The sequence below is a fragment of the Chinchilla lanigera genome, unplaced genomic scaffold (assembly GCF_000276665.1).
Source record: "Chinchilla lanigera isolate Chin_1 unplaced genomic scaffold, ChiLan1.0 scaffold00015, whole genome shotgun sequence".
NCBI lineage: Eukaryota > Metazoa > Chordata > Mammalia > Rodentia > Chinchillidae > Chinchilla > Chinchilla lanigera.
In genome coordinates, this window is record NW_004955416.1 from 14,926,902 (window position 1) to 14,935,659 (window position 8,758).

The window sequence follows — 8,758 nt, forward strand, 5'->3', positions numbered from 1 at the left end:
TTAAGCTCACTTTGTAGCCCAAGCTGGCCTCGAACTCACAACGATCCTCCTGCCTCAGCCTCCCGAGTGCTGGGATTACAGGCGTGAGCCACCATGCCCGGCTTGAAAGATAAATTGGATGGGGTGGCACGCACCTGGAATCCCAACACACTGAGAGGCTGAGGCAGGAGACTCACAAGTTCTAGTCCCACCTGGACAACTCTCCCCGGCCTAGTCTCAAAAAAAAGAAAAAATCAAAGGACTGGAGATCTAGCTCCGTGCAAGGACCCTGGGTTCACTCCTACCGCAAAAATACATAAAATGTGAAAACACCGCTTTGTGCATATTTTTCTGTATCATTTTGACCTATGAATCATGTCTTATCTATTCATCATGCATGGATGGATTGGTACAAGCTACAAGAAGGAGTGTTTGTAACACATCAAAAAATAATTCATAGCTGGGTGTGGTGGCGCATGCCTGTAATCCCAGCACTTGGGAGGCTGAGGTAGGAAAATCGTTGCAAGTTTGAGGCCAGCCTGGGCTACAAAGTGAGCTCAAGTCCAGCCTGAACCGCATAGCGAGACCCTGTCTCTAAAAGACAAAAAAAGTAATAATAATTCATGGTAGCTGGGGGCAGGCAGGGCTGCAACCATCTCTCTCCCATGAAGGTAGGAGAGCAGGCTCTCCAGAGGCAACCTGGAAAGGACCCCTTCCCAGAAGCCAAGAAGGCCGGGAAGATGGGCCCTGGGCTGCCCGAGGCCAGAACTCAGCAGGCACAGGGAGGGAGGCCTGGGAGCCCGTCCTCCTATGGCCACCTGTGTACCTAAGGTGGACTCTAGCGCCCCCTCACCCCAAGCAGGCGCCCCAGCCTGGCTTGGCCACAGCCAGCGAGCTCCGCTTGCCTCGGGCTTGTCCACGTGTCCTGACGGGAACAAGATGGAAGTTCTGCCTCAGAGAACTGTTTGTTGCCTGACCTCTGACCTTGGGGCAAGGAGCCAAGGAGCAAGCAGCTTGCAAAACGAGCCGCTAGGCACCAGGCCACGCTGAAGGCCGGCGGAGGGTAGACTGGCCATGCACGGAGCCAGGCGGCCTCCTGCCTAGCAAGTCAGCCACCGTGAGGCGGAGCAGAGCTCACCCAGATAGCCGGGTGTGGGCCGAGGTCAAAGGGTCAGAACCGCCTCCCTGTCCGGCAGAAAGAGGGAGCTGATAACCACGTCGTTGTTTTGTTGTTGTTGTTGGTCTTTTTGAGACAAGATCTCGCTACGCAGTTTGAGCTGGCCTTGAGCTCACTTTGTAGCCCAGGCTGGTCTCGAACTTGCAGCGATCCTCCTGCCTCAGCTTCCTGAGTGTTGGGATTACAGGCATGCACCAGCACGCCTGGCCTTGTTCTTTCTTGTTTTGTTTTCAGCCTTTTTTTTTGTCTTTTGAGACAGGATCTCGCTAATATAGTTCAGGCTGGCTTTGAACTCACTATGTAGCAGAGGCTGGCCTCAGTTCCTGAGTGCCGGAATGACAGGTATGTACCACCAGGGCCCATTATAGCCTTTTTCATTTTTTGAGACAGGCGCTCACTAAATTTTCTAGGTTGACCTGGAGCCAGTGATCTTCCTGCCTCAGTGTCCAGAGTAGCTGGGATTACCAGCTTGTGCTACCACCTCAGAGCTGAATTTGAATCCAGGGCTGGTCTGGTCACCAGCACATTGTACAACCTCTGTCAGGCGTGGAGGGTGGGCAGCTCAATGAGTCACGGGTACAGTTGTTACAGAAAATCCGACATGAGCTACTCTAAGAACCAGGTGAGCAAGATTTGGCCAAGAAAAAGCCAAGGATGAGTCACAGCAAGCCTCCTACTCTTGATGCCTGAGTGATCCACGTCTGATTCAGCCCTTGTAGAGAGGTAGGCAGCAGAGAAGTTGAGGCATGCAGGTTTCCACCCAGACTCCCTTCTTCCATTGCTGAGGCTTCTTGTTCTGACAAGGCTGGAGAAAGACTCAGTTTTCCCATCTGGGAAATGGGGGTGGTAATGCAGTGTACCTGCCCTGAGGGGTGTTGGGAGCAGGAAGTGAGGCAGTAGCCATAAAAAAATGTTGAGCCCCATGTGGCTGGTGATGAGCCAATGAGCACTGGGGGATGAGTCAAAGAGCCAGTGAGTGCTCTGTCTGGTCTCCTACTAAAGATACCTGTGGGAGAGGGGGTGTAGGGAGGAGCACAGAGCTCCTGCAAGGTGGCAGGGCTGTGGGGCCCCAGGCTGGCTGCCCCCAGCTCCTGTCCCACAGAGACCCCCCTCTTCCCAGGACAGTGGGTAGAACTCACATCATCCCTCTGTCTGCTCAGAGCCCACCCTCTGCCTTCTGGTGGTGTGATCCCGGCTCGCATGAGTGACACTGGGGCAGCCTCTGGTGCCTCCTGCGTAGGGCTCTGGGATCCCACTCATTACCCCTTTGTCTCCTCCCAGGGTAGACGGTAATTTTTTTTTGTTTTGGGATTTTTTTTGTTTTGTTTTGTTTTTTGCCTTTTGAGACAGGGTCTGGCTATGTAGTTCAAGCTGAACTTGAACTCGTTTTGTAGCCCAGTCTGGCCTCCACCTCACAGGGATCCTCCTGCCTCAGCCTCCTGCGTGCTAGGATTACAGGTGTGCATCACCACACCCGGCCAACAGTAGGCTTTAAAAACAGTGAACTGAGTAAAATTCTCTAAAAACTGATTTCTAAATTGCTCTGAGAAGTACCTTCGACATCAGACCAGCTGAGGCTCCTTGATTGAGGCCTCATCTACCTTTATCTCCTCCACTCCTGCCCTCTCCCATCCCTTTGCAAGACAGGCTCCTCCTATGGGATCACGCCCATGCCCTGCCCTGCCCTGCCCTTTGCCTGAACCACCCTCAGTGCAGGCTGGCCTTTGAGCTCACTTTGTAGCCTAGGTTGGTCTCGAATTTGCAACGATACTCCTGCCTCAGCCTCCTGAGTGCTTGGATTACAGGCATGCACCACCACTCTTGGCCTTTTATTTTTATTTATTTATTTATTTATTTATTTGGACCGGGAATTGGACTCAGGACCTTGCACTTGCCAGTGTCTCTGAGCTATATCCCCAACCACGCCTGGTCTTTGATACTTTTTTTTTGGAAAAACTTTTTGTTTGTTTATTTTTTTCTGGTACCAGGAATCGAACTCAGGACCTTGTACTTGCCAGGCAGGCCCTTGTGCCGCTGAGCTATGTCCCCGGCCCTCCTGGGTCCTTTATATCTTTGCCTCTTTCCTTTTTTTCCTTCAGTACTGGGGATTGAACCCAGAGCCTTTGTACTAAGCTACATCCCCAGGCTTTTCAAGTTTTTCTTTCTTTTTTTACGGGGGAAAGGTGTTACCGGGAATTGAACTCAGAACCTTACACTGGTCAGGCGGATGCTTGTATGGCTGAGCTATATCCCCAGCCCAAGTTTTTCATTGAGTCATCTAGGTTGGGATCAAACTTGCAGTCCTCCTGCCTCAGCCTCCCAGAGTGCTGGGGTTACAGGTGCGGGCCATGGTGCCTCAGCTTGAATATCACTTCCCCCCATGGCCCTTCCCCTCCCTCGGGAGTCCCCACATTACCCTTACAAGGGCTCACCTGCTGACCGCCTCCAGCTACAACTGGGGCACAGGAAGAGGTCCTGCATCCCGTCAGCACTCAGTATTGGAGACGCGAATGACAATGACGGAGCGCCTGGTGCTCCCTCCACCTTCCACAAACAGAGGTTTGTGTTTCCCCTACCTAGGCTCACTCCCATCAGTGACACCCCGGCTCGCGCCCTGCCTCTCTGGGAGCTCCCCAGAACTGCGGCAGTCTCCATCAGCCCAAAAGCATCCGGACCCCAGTGAGGGCCCCGCGCTGCTTGGCACACACAGCCTTCTCCACCGGGCATCCTGGGCATCTCTCCATGCCAAGCGCAGCCCCTAGGGCAAGAGGAGCCCGTGATGAGCAGGCGGTGCAGGGCATAGCTCCAGCAAGCACGCTCCGGTCCCCAGCCCCCGAGGAGTGCGCCGCCCTCCTCCAAGTATTTACTGACGTTTCCCCCGGCGCTGTTTGTTTTAGGGATTACAGTGAGTGGAGGAGCCTGTAATTTCCAGACTCATCCGTTCCTTTCCTGGCAGCCAGCACTGATGATACCGTTCCAGACACGCTGGTTTGATAGCATTGCCCAACGGAAAGATTCTCTCGTGCTTTCCTGAACTGAGGGCTGGCTGCACTAAGGGACACTGTTCTGCCTTTCTCTCCTTGCGGGTCAACCTTGGGTTTTTTTTCCTTCTCTTTCTTCCCTTTGCTTCTTTTGCAGTGCTGAGGGTGAACCCAGGACCTTGAGCGTGCTAGGCAAATGCTCACCACCGGGCTACATCCCCAGCCTCCTTTTATGTATTTATTTTTTAGAGTCAAGGTCTCTAACTTTCCATCCTCCTGCCTCAGCCTGCTGAATAGCTGGGATTACAAGGGTGTGCCACCACACCCAATTTATAATTGTTTTCTTTTTTATTGTTTCTTTCAAGTACCGTGATCTCTCATTTGTGTGGTACAATCAAGAAATGGGAAACAAACAAAAAAAGCTGGGCATGGTGGTGCATGCCTGTGATCCCAGCACTTGGGAGGCTGAGGCAGGAGGATTACCATGAATTCAAGGCCAGCCTGGACTATGGGGAGACCTTGTCTCAGAAAACCAAAAAACAGGCCGGGTGTGGTGGCACACGCCTGTAATCCCAGCAGCCAGCACTCAGGAGGCTGAGGCAGGAGGATCGTTGCGAATTTGAGATGAGCCTGGGCTACAAAGTGAGCTGAAGGCCAGCCTGAACTGCATAGCAAGACCCTGTCTCAAAAAGACCAAAAAAAAAAAAAGAGAACCAAAAAAGAAAGAAATGGGCTACTCCATGAAAATGAACTTGCAAAACAATGCCCTTCAAGCACTAAAACAGTTAAATAGATTTTAAAGCAGCTTCACTGAAGTATAACTGACATACTATAAACTGCATGTATTTAAAGCACACACCTTGCTTTGTTTTGATGTATGCACACAATCAAAGGCTGAACAGCACATCCGTCATCCAAGCTCCTCGGCCCTCCCTACCCCTGTTCCTCTCTCCCCCATCAACCACCGACCTGCTGTCTAAATACTACTTAATTCGCAAGTGTCTCACCCACTTCCCCAGCTACCAGCAGTGAAGACAGCACGATTCTGGATTCAGCCCCATCTCTGACATCCTGAAATTGCTGTCCTCAGATGTCATGAGACGCATCCGCCTGTTTGCCCCGAACACCCTGTGGCCCGCTGTCCTATGGCCATATGGGGCGTTCTGGGGCCTGGGAACTCTCAGTGCAGTTTCCACTCAAAGACTCCTGCCTCTAACTCTGGCACATCAACTGCCACCCCGTGACATTTCCATTTGTCACCATGGATCAGTGGTTCTCACCTGGAGTAATGTGGCAACATCTGGGGCCTTTGCCTTGTTACCATGGGAGTGGGGGTGCCGCTGGCATTTAGAGTTGAAGGACCAGGGAAGTGGCTGCATGTCCTACAATGCACGGGGCAGTCCCCACAATGGGACTAACATGTCCCAAGATATCAGCCGTGGCAAGGTTGAGAAACTCTTCTGGGTGACAGGTGGAGAACTCAACAAGGAGTTACAGTGCGGGCCGTCTTTTCTGTCTGGAGAGCAGAGAAAGAGCAGCAGGCTCGTTGGACCTGCAGGTCACGGAGGTTACAGGGTCAGGTAGATTCTGAGTCTCAGGTGGCTCCTTCCAACCCTACCAGAGGCCCAGGAATGGGGACAAGCCCTTGGGAATGTCGCATTCAGCAGGTGCTCCTAAATGGCAGATCAGACTCCACCCAAAGCATTTATTGAGTGCCTGATTGTGATAGCGCTGGCTGTCCACTGCAGCTCAGGTGGAAGGCACAGAACTGGCAAAAGGAAGCCATTCAACCAAGAAGTGACTGGGGCCAGGGCCGGGGTCTATGGTCAGTGTACACCCACCCAAAACACAGGAAAATGAGAAGGACTGGCTACGTTGGGATCTGGTCCCAACACATCCCAATATGTCGCCAACAAATCACTTCTAGCAGCTAGCTCCTCCCACCACCCACAGACACAGTGCCTGTCATATAAAGGAGGTTTTCCTCAAGTGGTTCAGCCAGAACTGGAAGGGCCCTGCCCTGTGTCGGGCCACAGCGTGACGGTGACTCCAGCAGCCAGTGGGGGCAGGGAGCAGCCTCGGTCCGCATGGATCCTGGGGTCCTGGGGCTCCCAGGCGAAGTGTGGGCGCGCTCTGTGAGCCTCCGCAGGACCTGAAGGCTTTGCTGTTGCCTTGTGGGAGTTTTTGTAGATGTCCCTGGAAATGCAGGTAAGCAAAAAAATAAGGAAACAAAGGGCCCTCAAGACTCACTCTTTCAAAAAAGCACCAATCACAGGTTGCTGTGCACCCTTCTCCGCAGGCATGGACGTTGTGTACATTTTGATTAAAACCAGGTGTGGGAACTGCTGTTGAAGGCTTTGTTCGAGGTGCCTGAGGTGGGGAAGACGCTGAGAGGTGAGGACTCCTGAGCACCCCACAGGGGCCGTGGGACTGGGGGGCCTTAGGACTAAGGTTACCCTGTGCTAATTCAGGATCCTTTAGGATGCGCTCCACAGCCAAGCTAGGAAAGGCCGTTGCAGCGCCTCCCTGCCCCCAGGCCGTACCCATCAGGCTGGGCTTCAGGCTCCCGAAGGCACACAAATCCCTAACCGCTGTGTAAGACTGATAACACTCAGCCGCAGAGGACCCAGGGCTCCTAAGTCACAAGCCCGGCTCCCTCAGCCCTCAGGCCTCAGATCAGTGGGCTGGGAGCGATAAAGAAAACAATACCTGCCCACAGGACTTGCTTCCTAGAGATAAAGAAGGCCTTCCTGCCAGGATGGGATTCTCCCTAGAGGGGTCTCAGAGAGGGTGGCATTCAAATTCTTTGTAGCAAAATGGTTGCGACATACAAGTTTTTTTGGAGTGTGTGGGTGGGTGGAGTTAAGTCTTCCTCAATTGCCCAAGCTGGCCTTGAACTAGCAATCCTCTTGCCTCAGCCTTCGGAGTATGGGGATTTCAGGCTTGTGCCTCACACCTGGCCGTACAGTACAGTTGAGACCGCAGTTGTGAGCGGGCAAAGTGGACAGCCTCTGTGTGAAGTTCCCTCGGAGCAGCCTGATAGGTTCTGCCTTCACCATAGGCACTACTGCAGCAGCCAGCTGGTGAGGCCTGGGTGCAAAGCTTGTGAGCCCCTGCCTCCCGCACCAGCAGCTCCCCTGGAGCCAGACCCCCGGATGGGATGGGTGGGGTCCTGGGCAGCCGGCATTGCTCTCTTCCTGGGCTGACTTTTTTCTAGGCCAGGGGACAAGTGTGACTCCCAGGCCAGACGGGACCAGCCCTGTCCCTGTTTCCCCTCATTGGGGTTCTCTTGCTCATAGTCTGAGGAAGAACCGTGACTCACTTCCTGCCTCAGTCTCGCTGCGGGAGTATTGTTCTCCCAACTGCGGTTGGTGCTGGCAGGGACTACCCCAAGGTGGCCACCATGAGGTTGGCTCCGTGTGCGGGGGAGCCCCCAGTCTGGAAGGAGGCCAACCAGTCTTACACAGGTATCCCCCAAATTTGGGAGCTCCACATTCTCCAAGTTTACAGTTTCTACAGTGTCCATGAGGGTGCCCCAATAGTACCTGATCCTTCTACCTGAATGTTATTTCCATTTTCCAGAGGGGTAAATTGAGGCTTTTGAGAGATTAAGATGGTGCAATACAAAATGGTGTCCCTGGAATTTGAATCCAAGCTGCCTAGCTGACTTTCAAGATAACGTGAGTTACCTCAGGAGTAGTGTTTAACCTCTCTGGGCCTCGGTGGCCTTCTCTATTAAGGTAAATGGTGATGCGTAATGAGCACCTCATGAAAATGACCTGTGCCCACGTCTTGGGGTTTGTGGTGAGGACAGAGTTAGCTCATGAAACGACTCAGAGGGTACCTGGCTCCTACATGGCCCTTGGTGGCTTTTCTGTGTGCCATTCCCGGCAACCTGGGCGAAGGAGGCCAACGGCCAGTGGACAGAGCTGCTGCCGGGTACCTCCCAGGGAGCGGGAGGGGTGAGCCTCCCAGGCTGCGACCTTGAAATGACACAGCCAGGAGGCCCTTGGCCACATATTCCCTCTTTTCCTTCTCAGCTCAAGCAGTGCTGACCTCAGCCAAGTAGCACAGACGTTTTCTAGGGCAGGGACCCAGGGAGGGAGAGGCTTCGGCTCTGCCCAAACACCGGGTTTCTACCAGGTTCTGGGGCCTGCTAGCTGTGTGGCTCAGGGCAGAGTATTTAAAATTAGGGGCCTCGGTTTCCTTATCTGTAAAATGGGATTAATAATGTCAGCATGTAGGAATTATTAGGATTAAATCATGTACATAAGGAGAAGAGATAATGTGAAAGGGCCTGACCAGGTGCCTCGCACCCCATTGGTGTAGGGGGAGTAAAGGTACAAAAAATTAAAAGGAGGTGGGCTACTTCTGCTTATAAATCCACCTGTCTATACAGAAGCAAATAAAATCGTGACTCCTTCCAGTAAGCCCGGAGGTTCGCTCTGCAGCCAAAGGGGCAGCGCACAGCTCCGGGTCGCCATCTCGGGACCTCGGGACCCGTCATGCGGGCCAAGGAAGGGAGACGGCCGAGCCCTGCAGGCCGCACTCCCAGGCACCTCCCGAGGGCTCCGAGTTCGGGTCTCGACTGGGCCCGGGGAGCCGCGCCGGGGGCCGGGGG

At 53.5% G+C, this 8,758-nt stretch overlaps 1 protein-coding gene across 3 annotated transcripts in view; it reads left to right on the forward strand.

The window, feature by feature from the left end:
- Furin (furin (paired basic amino acid cleaving enzyme)) overlaps window positions 1-8,758 on the forward strand; it is a 32,604-nt gene that overhangs the window by 11,871 nt on the left and 11,975 nt on the right. The window contains exons 1-2 of one of the 3 annotated variants that reach the window (XM_013512500.1): window positions 6,150-6,345; window positions 6,437-6,531. The exons of the other annotated variants lie outside the window; for them this stretch is intronic. The gene's annotated coding sequence lies outside the window, so the exon portion shown is untranslated. Of the gene's footprint in view, window positions 1-6,149; window positions 6,346-6,436; window positions 6,532-8,758 lie in introns of those variants that run through there. 3 annotated transcript variants of the gene reach the window in all.